Source organism: Eleutherodactylus coqui, chromosome 4, assembly GCF_035609145.1.
Source record: "Eleutherodactylus coqui strain aEleCoq1 chromosome 4, aEleCoq1.hap1, whole genome shotgun sequence".
In the NCBI taxonomy this organism is placed as follows: Eukaryota; Metazoa; Chordata; class Amphibia; order Anura; family Eleutherodactylidae; genus Eleutherodactylus; species Eleutherodactylus coqui.
Window position 1 is genome coordinate 155797790 of NC_089840.1, and position 20348 is coordinate 155818137.

The following is a 20348-nucleotide window of genomic DNA, read 5'->3' on the forward strand; positions in this document are numbered from 1 at the left end:
AATTTTGCAATAGGACAGATTATTCTCGGAGGGGATCTGAACCTTACCCTTAACCCCCTATTAGATTCTTCCACAGGCCGCTCTCAGATATCACAATCTAGACTGAGGAAACTAAATAAAAAGCTACAAGAGCTGGGATTAGTGGATGCTTGGCGTCTACTATACCCATCAGATAGAGATTACTCTTTTTTCTCGCATGTACATCGTACCTTTCAAAGACTAGACTATCTCCTGGTATCATCTGGACTTCTCACCTCACTAAAAGGAGCTAAGATAGACTCAGCAACCGTTTCTGATCATGCGCCAATACATGTAAAGCTTCGCTCTCTACAGCAGCAGCCAAGGAATGGAGGTGGAGGCTGAATCTTTCCCTATTGGACTCTGAGGAGGATACTTCCTCCCTATCCACACTAATTGAGGAGTATTTTCAGATTAACTCAGGGGGCGAAGTGAGTGTTCCCACGGTATGGCAAGCCCACAAAGCCTACGTCAGGGGCTTACTGATAGCTTTAGGCTCCAGGGTCAAGAGGAAAACCCAAAAAGAAATAGATTATAAATTAATACAATCAGCCCAATTAGAACAAAAAACTAAACTTTCCCAAACCCAATCCCTCTTAGGACAATTAACCGAACTAAGAAAAGACAGCGTTTCCTTAACTGTAAATTTAACAAAATACACCTGTATTGGAAACACACGGTATATGCCCAAGGTAACAAGGGGAGCAAGCTTACTTCTTCCCTAATAAAAAAAGCGAAGGCAAAAAATACAATTACTAATATAAAAAGCCAGTCGGGGAAAGTGGTTACTTCAACTACAGAAATCGCAAAAGAGTTCCAGTTATATTATTCAGACTTATACAACCTCCAAACCCATCACCCTCCTGAGGACATCTCAAACTCAAAAAAAATAATTGATACCTTCCTACAACAGCTACCTCTACTGAAACTAACAGTCGAGGAGGCTGACTCCCTCTTGTTACCTGTGACTCAAGAAGAGATTAAGGACTTAATAACTACATCTCCTCCAAACAAAAGCCCTGGACCCGATGGCCTATCCCTGCCTTACTACAAATCCTTTCAATAAATACTAATCCCCAAATTGACTACATTGTTCAATGCTCTCCTATAGGGAGCCTCCCTCCCAAAACAGGCACAAGAGGCTCATATAACCCTAATCCACAAAGAAAACAAAGACCCGGCTCTGTGTAGTAGCTACAGGCCTATATCCCTCATTAACCTGGACATGAAGCTCTGGGCGAAACTTCTAGCGCAGAGGCTAAGCAAATTCATCCCCAAGCTCATTAACATAGAACAGGCAGGATTCGTTAAGGGGAGAGAGAGCAAAGATAATTGCCGTAGACTCCTGCATGCATCACACTACGCCCGACTCCATGGTATACCCCGCTCTTATTGGAACGGACGCTGAAAAAGCGTTCGATCGGGTCGATTGGTGTTACATGGAGTCGGCGCTATTACATTACAATATACCACAGGAGTTTGTATTGGCTATCTTTTCCCTGTACGCGTGCCCATATGCTAGACTTAAAGTGAACGACACATTATCCCCCTCCTTTGAAATTAAAAATGGTACGCGACAGGGCTGCCCCCTTTTCCCCTCCTTGTTCATCTTGACCCTGGAGCCCCTCTTGCTACAAGTCAGACGGGACCCGGACATAGCGGGTCTGTCTATCGGAAACGACCTCCTATCTACCGCAGCTTTCGCAGACGACATAGTTTTTCTGATCACAAACCCTGAAATAGGCCTCCCCAGATTAGTAGATTCGCTGAATGAGTTTGGTAAACTTACCAATTTCAAAATTAATTTGGATAAATCTATAGCACTTAACATCTCCATTCCCAGCGCAAGATGCAAGAGGTGCAGTAATATCTCCCCATTTACATGGTCAGAAACATCCCTGGATTACTTGGGTACCAAGATACCCAAGAAGACAAAAAACATATTTGAAGTCAATTTTGTCCCCCTGCTTGACCAGGTCAAAAAACTTCTAGCAAATTATGACATACCTTTGATATCCTGGTTTGGCAGGAGGAATATCCTGAAGTCCTACATTCTACCAATAATCCTCTACAGGATTAGGATGCTACCAATATATCTCCCCCCAGCTTCTTTAAAGCCTTGCGCTCAGCGTTCATGGGATATGTATGGAGGTACAGGAGGCCGAGGCTGGCATACAGTCTAATGACAAGAAGGAGATTCGAGGGGGGAATGGACCTTCCGAATATATTAGACTACTATCGAGCATCACAATTGGGCTATTGGATGGACTTGACCCTCTTATCTAAATTGGCTACAGCCCATGGCTACAGCGGATCACTGGAGGATCTGTGGTATCCCGAAAAAAGTAGATACAGAGCAAGGGACTTTAACCCCCTATTAAGAGGCCCCTGCGAAGTATGGGACAGTTTGAAAGAAAACTTAGCTTCCGAGGCCTCCCCATCCGCCCCTCTGAGTCTGATCCATAGACTGCTGGATCTCTCACTGGACCCAGTCTCCACCTCGGTATGGAGGAAATTTAAAGCTTTAACAGTGGGAAACCTGCAGGTCTTAGCCCATCTACCGGTACAGGAGATAATAAGTTCATTGCTCCCCAACTGGACCCCCTCCTTCCTCCTCCGAGCCACAATTGAAAAAGCCATAGGGGAATTCCTTAGGACACATAAATCAACTAGACCCCGGACCCATTTGAGCGCTCACTAGTGGACTCAAACTCCAGAACAAGAAAAATTTCCAACTTACGTCTACAATTTATTATACCCCAACCCTCATCAAAACCATCCTTTATGATTTCCTGGGAAAAAGAATTGGGAATATCCCTGTCTCAGAGAGACGTTAGGAACATACTAACCACTTCCTTTGGCCTCTCTCCATGTGTCTTAGCCCAGGAATCCCCCTACAAGCTCTTAATAAGGTGGTATAGAACCCCGCAGTGGCTCCATGCATACAAGTTGGCACTGTAAGATGGTGAAACAGTCCTCCGGCTGTGAATGTCATTTTGTTTTTTGACCACAAGAGGTCACTGTGCTCTGGACTGAGACAGAGAAAAAAGAAGTGCATCATGACCATAGAGAGGAGCAGAAAAAAGCGGTTAGATGCGTGTGAGCGAGATGAGATGAGCTGGTGAGGACTGCAGCTAGCGAGAGAGACACTGCGATCCACCGGAAAAAGGACCCCAACGAGGACCGGAGCTACCGTGAGGGGAGCTGCATTAGAGACTGTTCCAGAGTTTGTCAGACTACCATCTTAACGGAGAAGATGGTCATTACAGACCGGGCTCAGAAGTAGCGGCGTCAGTGAGTTCATATGGTTCTTGGATGAAATCCTATTCCCGCGTTCCGGACAAAGTCTAAAGGTACCCACCAGACCCGGGTCAGCCAGAGAACTAAGGCCTCTGGTGTAACCGTGCACGCACCGCCAATCTGACTGAGACTAATAACAAGGCCGGCAGTTAGCTAGTTTAGTTAGGCATACTGATGGCCGCCGGCCGCACTGCTGGGGACTGAGCTGTCCGACATAGTCCTAACACACAGAGAACTATATACTCGTAGAGCTGTCTAAGGATATCTACAAGTCACACGTTACGCAACTGTACTTTGCCTTGACTTGTGAGCTATATATTGTTATATCTGTTGAGTGGTGTTGTGTAAGGGGGAATACGGGTGTGTTGATAAGATTGTAAACTCTTGTGCTGTGCCGCCGGTGCTTCCCTAGCATCCTCACTGATTGTTCCTACTTCCAGGGTGATAGAAGGTAATAGCGGCTGGTTAGAGACGGCCTGCGGCTAGGCAAAAGCTTGGAGGATACTGAAGGCGCACATTATAGAGCACAGCGCTGCATGGCACAAGAGTCTCAGCTTCCCCGCTGAGTGTATGTAACTTTCTGGGGGAGTTCGGGTTGGTTAAGGGTTCTGCTAAATTAAGTAAAATCTCCTTGCTACGAATTGGTTTTGAGTCGCGTCTTTTGTTCAGGACTTCGCTGTATTTTGGAAAGCCCACCCCGGTCGGCGGCTTACACTTGGCGTAGTTCGGCAGGATACAGCGATCGTCATGGACGGAGACGTGGCGGGAAACATTCCCCTAGCGCCAGCGGCCCAGGGTGCCCCTGCGCAACAAGAATTCCTAGCCCCAGTACCTGTCACGCCAGCCCAAGTAGGGTACTTATCGGCTGGAGCACTAATGCAGCACTTGCCAAAGTTTAACGGTAAAAATATGGGGTTGCAGGACTGGACCGAAAGGGTACAAAGTATAGTTAAATTGAGTAATTTGATACCTGCGCTGCATGCAGAGATAGCATTGGGGGCCCTGGAAGGCGACGCTAGACGAACCGTGATGGTACGGCCCGAGTCAGAAAGAGACACTTTGGAGAAAATATTCTCCCTGCTGGAGGGGGCACAGGGAGGGCGAACCAGGGTAGCGCAGTTGCGCAGCAGCTTCTTCAACCGGTCCCAGCGAGAGGGTGAAACGTTAATACAATACTCTAACGCCCTACAGGAAGTGTTGAATGAAGTGCAACGACGGGATTCAGGGGCCATGGGAGCTTTCAAGGAAGTGGACCGGCTACTACGAGACCAATTTATTCTAGGACTATCCAATAGATTTTTACAGGATAAACTGCAAGAGATGACCCGGGCAGATGCTGACCTGACATTTTATAACGTTTACCGGGCTGCTGTAGAGAGAGAAGAAGAGCCCACGGCTGTGAGTGTGCAGGCAGTGAGTAGCACCCAAGTGACAGGGGCCCGGGGAGGTCTTGAAGACTCCGAGTCCTTGAAGGATGTGGTCCAGGCCCTACGAGCAGAAATGAGAGAACTCCGCCTGGAAGTGTCCCAGATGAAGGCGGACTCATCCAGGGCCCCGGGATTGACCCCATCATCCTGCCCACCTCCACAGAGAGTGTTCCGGGGGCGAGGATCCATTAATCCAGACCCATCCGGGGTGCGGGGATCAAGGGGACCTCTTTGCTGGAGCTGCCGACGGTATGGCCATATCGCTCGAGAGTGCCACCAACAGACGGAACCTGAGCTGGCTTTAAACTTCCGACTGCCGCAGTAACAGGGCATCCTGCGGCAGTTCCCTCAGAGCTAAGCCCACTACGCAATGAACGCGATCTCTATGCTAGCAGTCCCATTATGGAAGCTGAGCTGGAGGGCCAAAAGGTACACTGCCTAGTGGATACCGGATCGGAATGCACCCTGATGCCGTTGGAGTTTTTCGAGAGACACTTCGGGCATATGATGGAACCGGAAGATGGAAGTGTCATCCGGTTGACAGCTGCCAATAATGGTGCAATGGATGTACAAGGGATCGTCTGGATGCGAGTCCGGCTGTTTGGGCAGGACATTGGCAAAAAGGGGATCGTGCTGGTAGATCATCCGTCCCGAAAGGGACTCGATGTAACGCTGGGCATGAACGTGCTGAGAGACCTCGATCATCACCTCTATGCCAAGGAAGGGCCTAGATACTGGCAGCGGACCACCACGCACCGGCCAACTCAAAAGGTCCTACAGCAGATGGTGAGGAGCTGCAGTTTACAGAAGAGCCTCATGTCAGGGTGTCCTATTGGGCATGTGAGAGTACCGCTGAGAACTCCAGTGAAGATTCCACCACGCCAGGAGAAAATTTTGATGCTTCCAGTGGGAGCTGGACGGCCACTGAATGGACTGGAGGTCCTGATCGAGCCTGCTCCACGGGGAGAAATGCAGAACTGCCCGCTGGTAGCCCGAGCACTCGTCACCGTGAAAGATGGGTGCGTGCCTATACGCTGCCTCAATGTCTGGGACAGTGAGTCGATCGTTCCTGGGAATACCCTGCTGGCTGAAGTTCATGTGCCCGAGGGCGGTGTCATTCACCGGAGGAGCTTCACGCTACAGCCAGATGGGAGGTCGGCTTGGACCTTTGCGGTGAAGGTCCAGCAAGAACAGGCCCCAACAGCTGAGTGGAACGGTCGAGTGATCATGTCTCTGATGGGAGTGGACCCCCGCTCTCTGACCCCGGGGCAACAAAAGCTTCTGGAAGACACGCTATGGGAGTACCAGGAAGCGTTCTCAAGGCATGATGAAGACTTCGGGTGTGCCACCGCTATCGAGCATGAAATCCCTACCCGCGACGCTGCGCCAGTTCGAGAACGGTACAGGCAAATCCCACCCAAGATGTATCAAGAGGTGAAAAATATAGTGGCCAGCATGCTGGAAAACCAGGTGATACAGGAAAGTAAAAGCCCGTGGGCTGCTCCTGTGGTCCTGGTGCGAAAGAAAGACGGAAGTCTTCGGTTCTGTGTAGATTATCGGAAATTGAATGCCCGAACCATCCGGGATGCTTATCCTCTTCCACGGATCGAAGAGTCACTATCCTCCTTGGGTCGAGCTAAGTACTTTTCCACGCTCGACCTGGCTAGTGGATATTGGCAAGTGCCAGTAGCTGAAAAAGACAAGGCAAAGACAGCCTTTATCTTGCCCATGGGACTATATGAGTTCAATAGGATGCCGTTCGGACTGACCAACGCTCCAGGGACGTTTCAGCGGTTGATGGAGCACTGTCTGGGTGACCTAAACTTTGAATCAGTATTGATATATCTGGATGACATTGTGGTGTTTGGGACTTCATTCGAAGATCATCTTAAAAAACTGCGGCAGGTCCTGGGACGACTACAAGATCATGGTCTGAAAATCAAGCCCAAAAAGTGTCAACTGCTACAACAGCGCATAGAGTTCCTGGGACATGTGGTCACTCCAGAAGGGGTACAACCGGCCCCTAGCAAGGTGGAGGCCGTGCAAAAGTGGCCCCAGCCAAGAACCCTACGGGAAGTACAAGCGTTTCTAGGCCTGGCCGGTTATTACAGGAGATTTATACCCAAGTTCTCTCATCTGGCCGGTCCACTAAACGAGCTGCTGAGAGGCACAACTGGAGGGCCCAGGAATCGCCCCATTGAGTGGGGGCTACGACAGCAAGAAGCCTTCGAGGCATTGAAAAGAACTCTGACCAGCGCCCCAATCCTGGCCTATGCACAGTTTGATAGCCCGTTCTTGCTGTACACGGATGGAAGTTTACATGGTCTTGGAGCTGTGTTATCTCAAGTTCAAGACGGGCGTGAGAGGGTCATTGCCTATGGCAGTAGGTCGTTAAGGGAGTCGGAACGCGCAACCCTGACAACTATAGGTCCTTTAGGTTGGAGCTTTTGGCGCTGGTCTGGGCCATGACTGAGAAGTTTGCAGAGTATCTGACGGGTGCAGAAGTGACTGTGATGACGGACAATAACCCGCTAGCGCACTTGGAGAACGCTAAGCTAGGCGCCCTTGAGCAGCGATGGATGGCCCGCCTTTCCAAGTATCGATACCGCATCCAGTTCCGGTCAGGGAGGGAGAACGGCAACGCCGATGCCCTCTCCCGAGTTCCAGTGGGGTTGCCGACCAAGAGGGGAGAAGAGGATTTAGAAGACACTGAAATTCCACACCTCGGCAGAGTACCACCGTTCCAGAATCTGACACATTCAAGTGGGGTGGCTTCAGGGATGCCGATGGTGTTGGGGAAGACATTGGGAGATTGGGAACGAGTCCAAAGTAGCTGCTCGGACCTATGGAAAGTGAGAGAGTGGGTCCGAACTAAGGTTTGGCCTCGCCCGGACGAGCGGGCCAGTCTGACGCAGGAAGGTCAGAAGTTGCTGAGACAATGGGATAAGCTGAGTATTAACCAGGGGCTCCTGTGCCGGACCATATACGTACAGTCAGAGCTGCAGCACCGGCAACAGGTTGTCATCCCTATGTCACTGGGACCAGCTGCCGCTCAAGAAGCCCATGAGAGGGGGGCTCATTTCGGGAGCACGAAGACGTACCAATGGCTCCAGCGCTTCGTATATTGCCCGGATTTGGGAGAAATGGTGACCGAGGCATGTCTGAAATGTCGGTCCTGCGGGCTGAGTAAAAGCCCCGAGCAACGGGCCCCTGTGCAAACTATCCGGACTTCCGCCCCCCTGGAAATCTTATTGATTGATTATGTACAGATCGGGTACTCTACCTCAGGACGCCCCTACTGTTTGGTCATGACGGACCACTTTACAAAATATGCAGTGGCCGTGCCCACCAGAGATCAGACGGCTGAATCGGCTGCTGAGGCAGTCTGTAAACACTTTATACAAGTGTTTGGGTGTCCGCGGAGAATTCATTCAGATCAGGGGGCATGTTTCCAGGGTGCTTTGATGAGGGAGCTGTATCAGCTCTATGGTATCGAACGTTCCCGCACGACTCCGTACCATCCACAAGGGAATGGGGCGTGTGAGCGGTTCAACCGCACCTTGTTACAGATGCTGCGGACTCTAGAGGAAAGTCAAAAAGCCCAGTGGCCAGAGTACTTACCTGAGCTGATGTGGGCCTACAACAATAGGGTTCACAATACCACTGGTTACTCTCCACACATGCTTATGTTTGGGAGAGCAGGCCAAGAGATCGAGGATCTTCACATGCCGGATCCGAGACAGCCGCCGAGGAGCACCACCGCCTGGGTGCAAGATCATCGTCGCCGACTGAGAGCAATACATAAGGTTGTGGGTGAGCGCCTGAGACAAGTGGTGCACCCCAACCCGGGGCCAGTGCAGATGGACGAGTATGCTCCAGGTGATCGTGTGATAGTCAGAGCCAAGAGGCCAACCGGAAAATTGGATGGGCGGTGGGAGGCGGTTCCATACATAGTGAAGCAGAAGGTAGATCCTGATATCCCCGTGTATGAGGTTGAGCCCGAGGGGAATGGGGGACCCTCAAGGAACCTCCACCGTAACATGTTGAGACACTGTCACTTTCAGCAACCTGCGGCTGATAAGGAGATGCTTATCCCTACCCCTAGTATTGGGGAACCCCTGGTAGATGATGAATGGTGGGTAGTTCCTGTCCCGGCCATGTCGGAGTCCCCGGTCGTGACAAGCTCGCCACCCAGAGAGAAAGATGCCCAGCCAGCAGAACCACATCCACCGAGTGTGCCAACTGTCCCTGGTCCTATGACTCTGCGCAGGACAGCCAGGTCCACCGCAGGTGTACCCCCACAGCGCTACGCGCAGGATGAGTTTGAGTGGGGGAGGTTGCCGGGGACGGCAACATCTAGTGGGGTGGCATGTAAGATGGTGAAACAGTCCTCCGGCTGTGAATGTCATTTTGTTTTTTGACCACAAGAGGTCACTGTGCTCTGGACTGAGACAGAGAAAAAAGAAGTGCATCATGACCATAGAGAGGAGCAGAAAAAAGCGGTTAGATGCGTGTGAGCGAGATGAGATGAGCTGGTGAGGACTGCAGCTAGCGAGAGAGACACTGCGATCCACCGGAAAAAGGACCCCAACGAGGACCGGAGCTACCGTGAGGGGAGCTGCATTAGAGACTGTTCCAGAGTTTGTCAGACTACCATCTTAACGGAGAAGATGGTCATTACAGACCGGGCTCAGAAGTAGCGGCGTCAGTGAGTTCATATGGTTCTTGGATGAAATCCTATTCCCGCGTTCCGGACAAAGTCTAAAGGTACCCACCAGACCCGGGTCAGCCAGAGAACTAAGGCCTCTGGTGTAACCGTGCACGCACCGCCAATCTGACTGAGACTAATAACAAGGCCGGCAGTTAGCTAGTTTAGTTAGGCATACTGATGGCCGCCGGCCGCACTGCTGGGGACTGAGCTGTCCGACATAGTCCTAACACACAGAGAACTATATACTCGTAGAGCTGTCTAAGGATATCTACAAGTCACACGTTATGCAACTGTACTTTGCCTTGACTTGTGAGCTATATATTGTTATATCTGTTGAGTGGTGTTGTGTAAGGGGGAATACGGGTGTGTTGATAAGATTGTAAACTCTTGTGCTGTGCCGCCGGTGCTTCCCTAGCATCCTCACTGATTGTTCCTACTTCCAGGGTGATAGAAGGTAATAGCGGCTGGTTAGAGACGGCCTGCGGCTAGGCAAAAGCTTGGAGGATACTGAAGGCGCACATTATAGAGCACAGCGCTGCATGGCACAAGAGTCTCAGCTTCCCCGCTGAGTGTATGTAACTTTCTGGGGGAGTTCGGGTTGGTTAAGGGTTCTGCTAAATTAAGTAAAATCTCCTTGCTACGGATTGGTTTTGAGTCGCGTCTTTTGTTCAGGACTTCGCTGTATTTTGGAAAGCCCACCCCGGTCGGCGGCTTACAGCACCACATAACAAATGCTGGAGATGTAACGCCGAAGTAGGCTCTTATCTCCACATCTGGTGGTCCTGCGAGAAGCTGATGCCCTTCTGGAAGGGGGTGGGTGAAGTACTGGGAAAAATCAAACAAAATTTCACTCTCACACTCGAGATGGTGTTCCTATGGAAAACGTCTCCGGAATTTAACCGGCGAAAAGACACACTGATAGCCTGTTTGACAGACGCGGCTAAGGCTTTGATCCCCCTGCACTGGCGGCGCGAGGTACCTCCCTCCCTATCTCAATGAAAGGAAAAAGTAGATATGATCTACAACCTTGAGGAGTTGGCGAGTTGGCAAAAAAATTCATACGATAAATTTCTAAAAACTCGGTATCCCTGGCGTGACTTGAGACTCATGGAGTACTACAGCAGTAAGTAGAGCCTCTACTCCCCCCCTTCTTGTTTTCTATTTTTATTCTACATAGGCGATGACACCTTGGCCCGATTGAACAAGGGCTGGGATGCAGCCCACCCCGCACCCCGCCCACGAAGAGCTGATAAAATGTAGTGTCAAGCCCTGAGTTTGTTCATGTTTAACCACATTACGACGAACTGCGTTCACCAAATTACACAGCAGAATTGTATGTACCGCCTAGCGTTGCAAGAGCCTAGTCGTTTGTGATTTCCCATGTTCCCCTTTTGCTTTCTGGATCATAAATACTTGAATAAAAACTGATTTGGAAAAAAAAAATGCTCCTTCGAGCAGATGAACAAACGCATGTGGAAAAGGGGCCTAAGACCCCACTTTTTCTAAGAGTCGTTTTGCCTGGAATAAACCTTAAAGAGTCACCTCACACTTTCCAAAAGTTTCTAGAACTTGTTTATAAGCTCATTAGTGCCTACAGCAAAACTACATCCTGAACCAACACAAAGGAAAGGGCAAAATTTAAAGAAAGCAAATATGGTCACTAGACCACAGGACACGTCTCTTCTTTACAAAAATCAATATTATATCACCTTGAACTATCGATATCAACAATATCGATGAAAAGTATCGCCAAAGCATTAGCGATATATATCGATATTTAGATATATTGGTTTTTGATGTCCCAACCTTTAGCTGTAGTAGCAAGCAGATTCCTCTGCTATTTTCCTTGGCTTAACAACAAGAACATAATTCTAATTTTAGCTTCTTTGTCCTTGATTCTATTAGCTGAAATTTTTGAGACTTTATTTCCTTGGCTGCAATTGATAAGCTTCGATTTATGAAGATGTATTTATTAAGCAAAAGACTGTGCAGCTGAAAGTATTCTTCCAAATTTTGGGGGGTTTCTATTGAGAAGTTTAGGCCCGGGAAACCATGGCACACACATCACTTCTGGGTGGCGTGTCATCGTGGGCTCCAACTAGACACTACCACTGCCACAAATGGAGGTAAAGAGGTACATTTAGGGATATATATATATGCTTGAGAGAGGGGGTAACTGTGGGCACCTATACCCCCGAAACGCGTTGCAGTTTGCATGTCCATATGTACCAACAGACGTCTAATGTCTATATGTGCTAATAATTACAATCTTGGAGGACTGTTGTGTAAAACCCTCCTTATTGTGATTTAAGCATACGTGGATCTAGGGGGCTATTGAGGATTAAGGGTGCAGCTTGGCCCCCTTTACTTCCTAACGAAGTAAGTATGGTTTATATGTTTTATTCACTATGACATGCTGATGTATATTCGAGGCAATCCCTCCTCAGACACACGTATAGTGGTGTCAATGTTGTGTGAGCACAGTGCAGTCGTCAGCTATCACATGTGCAGATGAGCAATGTGAATCTGCCCACAAAGGGACAGTTCCTTTGTGTATGCGATGGCTGATGACTGCATGGTGCTCACGTGACACTTGGCAGTGCTACATATGTCTGAGGAGGCGAAGGGAGTGTACTTTGGGGACAAATGTGCTGATGGCAAAGATGGTCCTCACTTACATATGGTGCAGAAGAACTCTGAACAAAAATTATAAAGGTATGCTTTCATAATCAGACCATTCAAAAAGATTTTAGAAAAAAGAACACTGTCAATATTGCAGTGCTGCTCTTGGCTAAGTTTACTAATATCTGCTGACAGCTTCACTTTAAGGTCAAGACTCTGATTTTGCTATTCCATATCACAAATCATCCTTTTGTAGCAATCTTTTGTTGATTTACATGTGCACCCCGGATCATTGTACTTTTGGATCGCCCAACGTCTCTTCATCTTGAGGTCATGGATTGCAGCCATCACACTCTGCTGTAAAATGTGTTGATAATCTCAGGCAGGCGGATGTAGATCCACCTTGCCACACACCTGTTTGATCTTGGGCTATTTTGGGAGGCCTGACCGGTAGCCCTGTTTTCACCCTTGACCTCTCAAAGCGAAATATGGTATTAACTGTGGGGTCCCCAAGATGTTAATTGTTCAAATAGTTTCGATAATGTGATTGCTAATGCTGCATTGGGTTGAGGCATGGTACTTGATGGTCTAAACAGAAGCATAGCTGAAAGACAGACTTAAGTCAGGGCTGGTGGCACAAGGGTGTTAATGAGGTTGAGGCTGTAGATCAAGCCTGGCACCAGGCAATAAAGAGCACAGAAGTCAGGATAGTTAAGAAGAAGTGAAAGGGTCAAAACCAGAAGAAACACAAACAAGGCATTTGTCATATTCAGCAGTATGAGGCCAAACTGCTTAGGCATCCACCCTATAGAAGACCTTGTGACAATATTGAAATGGGACAGGTTTAAGGAGTGTGCACTGGCCCTTTACGAGGTTGAGCAGCAGTGTGCATGGGCACTACAGTCAGAGGTCAGGAAGTGAGCAGAGGGGAAAGAAACTGGAAACGGTAGCTGACGTATCAAAAAGAAAGCGTGGGGGCAAGTACACATGACTGCAAAATTGGTGAGCAGTGGCAGAAGTGCGCTGTGACAGTACCCCTGTTAAGAAAATTGTCAAGCAATGTATCAATTAATTGTTTTTGCCATTAGATTGTAGAGTAGGAAGATATAGCATCCTGCTAGTATGAGTAGTGAAGGGGTTAAATGTAACCATTTTTATACACCAGTGAGTGTATAGGACAGAGATAAGAAAGTCCTCCAGATCCCCTCCCTTGTATTCTTTCCTAATGAAATAATAACGGTTTCTTTGCATGTTATAGTTACACTTTAAAGGTGTTAACTTATGTTAAACATTTTAGTTATAGCCTATCGTGTATTCTTATTAGCTTTGGAGGTATATACTTTTCCTATGATGTCACTTATCATCTTGAAGAGGCCTAGGAATTAGGGGGCAAATTTGAATGAGGGTAGCTTGAGTTGAATGCTCCTAAAGAAGAGCCATACATGATCTTCAAGTGAGTATTTGAGAATACTCCTTTTCTCATCTGCAGCCATTTTAATAATGTCTGCAGTGTGGGAAAGCAAATATTTAAAAACTATTGGTTGTAGTGGCAGGCACATCTGTGGAGGTGGCAATAGGCACAGGTACACAGAGTGCTGAGCATAAACTATGTAGAATGGAGCAGAACCAATAGAACAGTTAATATAGTTGTTATAGGCAAACTCAGCCCAAGAAAAGAGAGTGGTCCAATTGCCATGCTGAGAGGAAGCAAAGTGCTAAAAATATAGCTTCAGTGATTGATTAGTGCATTCAACCTGACCATTAGACGGAGGGAAGTAAACGAAGGAGAAATCAAGCTTGACATCTAAAAGACAACAATGGGCTCTCCGGAAACGTGAAGTAAACTATACTCTTATCTGAAACGCTATGTAGCAGAAGGCCATGCAGACAGAAGATGTGCTTGATAAATAACTGAGACAGACAAACTGCAGGAGGCAGAGCTGGAAGAGAGCAATTTTAGAGAATCTTTTCACGCCAACCCAGATTTTTGAATTGCCGGAGGAGTCAGGAAGATCAGCAATAAAGCGCAGCACCATCTTCAAAAAATTAAAATAGACAAATTGCCGGGTCTCGATGTCTATTACATTGTGTTAATAATGTTTATGACCTGAGAAAGACAGTGCATCTCCAAAAGACAAGGAAAAACAAGATATACTAGACTTCTATGTACACAAATGAGACAGCAGAGATGAGTCATCAGAACATCGCCATTACTTACAGTTCAAAAGGAAAACAAGTTTTGAATGGAACCACTTTTAGCTTTGTAACACCCCTTTTCTTTTTCTCCTCTTGGAGACCTATTTAGTCTATAAAAAGCTGTGTGAGTGGCGTGGCTTGGGCATGGAGGAGTGAGGCCGCACGGTGAAGAGCTCCGCTGCCGCTGACCTGCAGAAATCAGATACCCAATCTCACACAGGCAATTCCCGGGAGGATGAAAGGAGGGAGACGAAGAGGAGACACCCCCCCCCCCCCCCCCGCCAGCCACAGGCACGCCGCTGAGCAGGTACCTGCACGGAGCAGGCACCGCAGAGACCGGCGACCAGACCGGGAACATGGCGCCAAGCAAACACGTGGAGCAGCTCTCCCCGCGCTCCGGGGAGAAGGACTTGCCGTCGGCACGGTCCGCTCTGCAGCTGAGAGGGGACAGCAAGAAGAGCAGGGCGCCAATGCCAGAGCACTCCCCAGGTACTCATACACATGTGGTCGCCGAGCGACCCGCAGGAGGGGACAAGAAGGTGAGCCGGTCACCGCCGCAGGAGGACTCACCAGGCAGTGGAAACCTCACAGCAGCCATGCAGGAACCTGGAGGGATCACCATGGGTAGCCTAACACAGCTGCCAAAGGGCTTACAGGGCACCCACAACAATATAGAAGCCCAGAAAGCAAGCCCCATAACACAGAAGCTGCAGGGGCGGGGCTTAACTGCAGAGAAAACCCCAGCCAAGATGCTACTTCTCACACACTGCAACCAACCCCCACAGATGGACATGAGAACGGGGACACTACTACCCCCACTATTCACATGGCAGCCTCCTCTTCAGACAGCTCAGGCAGCGTCTTGCAGAGCACATCCATCAGCAACGCGCACCCATTTGCCGCCATAACCTCCCAAAATCCACTAGAATCACCACTGGATGACACCCAGACCCTAAAGGCACTTTGGAAGATGATGTGCGAGTTACCCACTAAACTTGATCTAAAAAATGCATCTGAGGCGTATCGAAGAGAAACATGAGTCAGCCATATCTGCCATACAGCATTCAGTACAAGAAGTTGCAGAGCGAGTTTCCACCCTGGAACAGCTGGCGGCCACCCCTTCCTTGAACTTTCAACAACTTGCTGAAACAGTGGAAAAACAGCAAAAACAGCTCAGAGATATGACGCTGCATTTGGACGATGTGGAAAACAGAGGGCGCCGCAATAATTTAAAACTTAGAGGTCTTTCAGATGACATCCCCCCAGAAGCACTGCATGACTGTGTTACGGCAGTCGTTAACAAACTCCTGCACCAACCTAAAGATAGGGCAATTGAATTAGATAGAGTTCACCGCATGCTGGGAGGGAGAGCGCGCAATGCAAACTACCCAAGAGATGTTATATGTCGGGTGCACTTTTACCAGCAAAAAGAAAAAATCCTGCGCTTGGCATGGGAACAAGGCGGGTCAGATTCAACGGAAACGAGAACACTATTCTACCAGACGTATCCAGACTGACTCTAAACAGTCGGAGACTGATACGAGTGGGGACACACTTTCCACTTGATTCTCCGCAGAGGAGGCCGCCTATACACGGTCAAAACACCATCAGACCTGGAAGGGGCGTTTGCCTTCCTGGAAGTGCCCCCAGTCCCAATCTCAGACTGGACTGTGCCTATGGATGCCACTCCAGATAGTACCTGAATAGCCAGCCTCCTCAGGGACCCGGCATGGCAAACATAACCTGAAAGGTGCTACCCATTGTGCAGTGCGGGGAACCACGCGGTCCTCGCCACGATGACATCAGAGAAGTGAACTTCAACTTACCGACCTGTACACGAATTCAGGACTCCTCTTTGTTCCCCTTCACATAGACATTTGAAGCCACACCAAAGCCCACTGCTGCAGCTCTTTTCTGGACATAAAATGGGCTTACAGACAGAAACCTCACCATCTTGTTCCTCTCGGCCCTCGAGTTACCCTACATTCTCCTAGCAAAATGACGGTTTCTCACAGTCATGGTCATACAAGTTGCGGCTAAACAGCTCGCACCCACAGCACAGTTCATTTTCTCTTTTTCTCTTTAATTTTTCTTTTCCGGGGGCAGAGCCTGGACGCTGAGCGGTATGGTTGCCTGAGAGCAGCGCTCCCTCTAGCAGGCACCTTCCGAGACCCACAGCAGCGGCGGACAGACCGAAACATGGGCAAATTAAACAAGGAGGAAGGCACAGAGCACCAGGGAACCCCCCAGCCGACAAAAGGGCAAGTGGATATGCAGCGCTTCTTCAGGGACCGGAGCGCTCGGTCCCCGCGCCCCCCCTCCAAGATGGCGCCGGCACGAGAGCTCGTTTCCGCTTCTGACAGGAGAGATGAAGAGGAGACTCTGTCAGAGTAGGAGGACAACGAAGGAGTATCCAGAGGCTTCATGAAAGAGCTGATATCGCAAGCCCTGCGTCCTATCAGCTCTGACCTGGCAGAAATCAAAGAGGAGTTTAGGCAGCTAGGGCACAGAGTAGAGGACTTGGAAGCATCATCTGCAGCTATTTCTACTCATGCCCTACAACTCCAGCAAGTAGTGAAGGACCAACACTCACACTTGAACAGGGTGCTATTGATGCAGGAGGACCTTGAAAACAGAAATCGTCGCAATAACGTGCGCATCAAAGGTCTTCCTGAAGCTTATACAGGTGAGTGCCTTTCTAAAATTGCGAAAGAAATTTTTGACTCCCTGCTAGGCGCAGACGGAGCCTCTACGATCTGCATCGAAAGAATTCATAGAGCACTTAGACCCCCACCTAATGCGTCTGAACCACGTAGAGACGTTATCTGCAAATTACTTTCCTTCCCTGACGCAGCGGCTATTCTGAGAGCCACTAGAACTCACAAAGATTTAAAATATGCAGAGACCCCGATACAGATCTTCCAGGACTTGGCACCCTCCACTTTAGCAAAACGCAGCATCTTACGCCCATTGCTAGAGGTTCTCAGGTCCATGGAGATAAAGTACTCGTGACTCTTTCCTTTTGGACTTAGTATTATACACAAAGGCAAAAGAGTCAATGTGCGTACTACTGAAGATCTGCAGAATTTGTGGAAATTACTGGACATTGATCCTATAGAGCTTCCGAATTGGCAACTGCTCCCGGAGCCTCCTCAGCTACTCCAGCTGGAGAATCCAGAGAGGTGGCTGTTTGCGGGCAACTCTAAATCCCCAAAGGGGAAGAAGAAAAAGCCAAGAGATGACCAGTGAGTTCTTGAGATGACGGGACTGTTTCATGCCGAGACTAGATTCCGTTGGTCCCACATCCAGAGTTCCCCCCCACTATAATCTGTGCCCCATAATGTTGGAGTGCCACGCTCCATTGACCAGTTTATTACCTTACAGAAGAGACTTTGGAGGCCCAGTGGGCAGCTGAATACCTTGCCTGTGACTTACCTCCGGATGTAAACAGATTGTTACATGCTCCCTTCCCCCCCCCCCCCCCCCCCGGGGGTCTTCCTTATCAAGCTATACCCCCTTTTGCCCGCAAACTTTCTTCTGCGCACGATTTGTTCCATTTAATGTTTTGCATGATTTGTTCCATTCAAGGTTTGTCTGCCATAGCAGCACGTAACTGAGGCACCTGCCCAGTTATTCTTTCTCTCCCCTCCTTTGGGTCGAGGGTGACGCCTGACTGTCCAGGCAGTGTAAAAAATATTCTGACATCTCAGTAGGGTCTACGACTCTGTGAGATCTCAGTAATCTGCCCTCCAAGCGGCCCGGGGCATCGGGTTTGTCTAACCCCCCCTGGTCCACATATTGCTCATCACACACCAGCGGCATTTTCCCGCTGACTTAGTACTGTTACGTTACTGTTTTGTTAATTTTGTTTCCCACACCCTCCTCCCTCCATCCTCCCTAACCCCTCCTCTCCTGATATCCCCAGGCGACCTCCGGAGCGGTCGGTGACGGCTCGCGTGAATCTCAGTTTACAACTCACTGTATTCTTATCTGTCATTTTATCTCCCTCGACTAGTGTACAGGAACGTCTCTATGGGTGGACTCCGTCTCACGTCCTTCAATGTCAGGGGACTAAATTCTCCAACAAAAAGACATAACCTGGCGCTCCTCCTGAAAATGTATGACACCAAAATTCTTTTCACACAAGAAACGCACTTCAAGGGCCACAAACGCATGGATCTGCCAGGTAAACAATTTCTCAAGGCCTTCCATAGCACTCACCCCTTGTCGGCCTCGAAAGGAGTCTCTATTTTCTTTCACAAATCGATAAATTTTGTAGAGGAGGCTCAATACAGAGACGACGAGGGTAGAGTCCTTTTCCTTAGAGGATCACTAAACAATGTTAAAATGACACTAGCGAACATATACACCCCTAACGCTGACCAGGTTCCCTGGCTCCTAAAACAATTAGAGGTTCTAAGGCATTTTAAAAAGGGCCAGACCATCTTGGCAGGTGACTTTATTGTGACTCTTAACCCCTCGTTAGACTCTAATTCTGGCCGCTCCCAGGCCTCACAGTCTAGATTGAGAAAACTTGGTAGGACTCTGCAGGAAATTGGGCTAGTAGACGCTTGGCGTACACTACACCCTTCAACGAGAGACTACTCATTCTTCTCCTCGGTGCACTCTACGTTTCAGAGATTGGATTATGTCTTGGTCTCCTCTGACCTCCTCACTTCCCTGATCAAGGTAGACATCAACACGATGACAATCTCCGACCATGCACCAGTACATGCGACCCTCAGAGCGCCACATACGTTTTCCCGGGAGTGGAGATGGTCACTCAACGCCTCTCTCCTGGATTCAATCGAGGAGAGGGAGCAACTATCCAAATCTCTCGAGAAACATTTTCTTCTTAACTCTTCAGAAGAAATAGAGACACCAAAAATGTGTGGGAGGCCCATAAGGCCTATATGCGGGGTCTAATGATTGCCCTGGGCACACGCATTAAAAAACGCATACAAAAAGAAACTGATGAAAAATTGACGTAGATAGCAAAAATGGAGCTGACAACGAAACTCTCTCAAACAAAACAGAACTTGAATAGCCTGTCGGCTCTGAGGGCGGAACTGAGACTTGCCCTAAGAACAAGATTTAATAAGAAACAAATGCAGTTCAAACATAAGGTGTATGGCCAGGGCAACAGAGGGAGTAGATTGATGACCGCTCTGATTAAAAAGACCAAGGCAAGGAATCAGATTAACTCCATAAAATTCTCCTCAGGCAAAATAATGACCTCGTCCAAGGACATAGCAAGAGAATTTCAGAGCTATTACTCCAACCTGTACAAATTGAAGGGGCACCCGCCATTGAGAGCCCCTGAGGAACCCGCTACCGCAATTGACAAGTTCTTACGCCGCATTAATATCCCTAAACTAAATCCCTTGGATTCTTCTGCTCTGACCGCTCGGGTTACCCAACCCAAAGTTGAGAAACTGATAGCCTCATGTCCCCCCAACAAAAGTCCCGGCCCAGATGGCCTCCCCATTCAATATTATAAATCCTTCTTGACTATATTAAAACCGAGATTGACGGACCTATTCAATAAACTAATGGGGGGAGCAGCCCTGCCGAGACAGGTCTCAAGAGGCCCACATAACCCTGATCCATAAGGAAAGCAAGGACCCAGAACTGTGTGGAAGTTACCGCCCAATATCTTTGATCAACTTAGATATGAAGCTATGGGCTAAGCTATTAGCTAAAAGACTAGAGCCTCTCATGCCTAACTTGATCGATATGGAACAGGCGGGCTTTGTTAAGGGAAGGGAGGGGAGGGATAACTGCATCAGATTACTCCACGCGGCCCGCTACGCACTATACCATAAGATTCCGCTAGCCTTGGTAGGCACTGACGCAGAAAAAGCTTTCGACTGAGTAGATTGGCAGTACATGGAAAGCGTTTTACACCATTTTAACTTCCCACTGGAGTTTATCTAAGCAGTGTTCTCTCTCTATACTTGCCCCTATGCTAGACTTAAAATTAATGATATCCTCTCTCCCCCCTTTGATATAAGAAACGGTACTCGGCAGGGCTGCCCCCTATCCCCCTCCCTTTTTGTCTACTGAGGGTCAGA

At 48.7% G+C, this 20348-nt stretch overlaps 1 protein-coding gene across 5 annotated transcripts in view; it reads right to left on the bottom strand.

Moving 5' to 3' along the window:
* Window positions 1–20348, bottom strand: part of DCAF6 (DDB1 and CUL4 associated factor 6) — a 992542-nt gene that overhangs the window by 71994 nt on the left and 900200 nt on the right. The window lies entirely within an intron of this gene.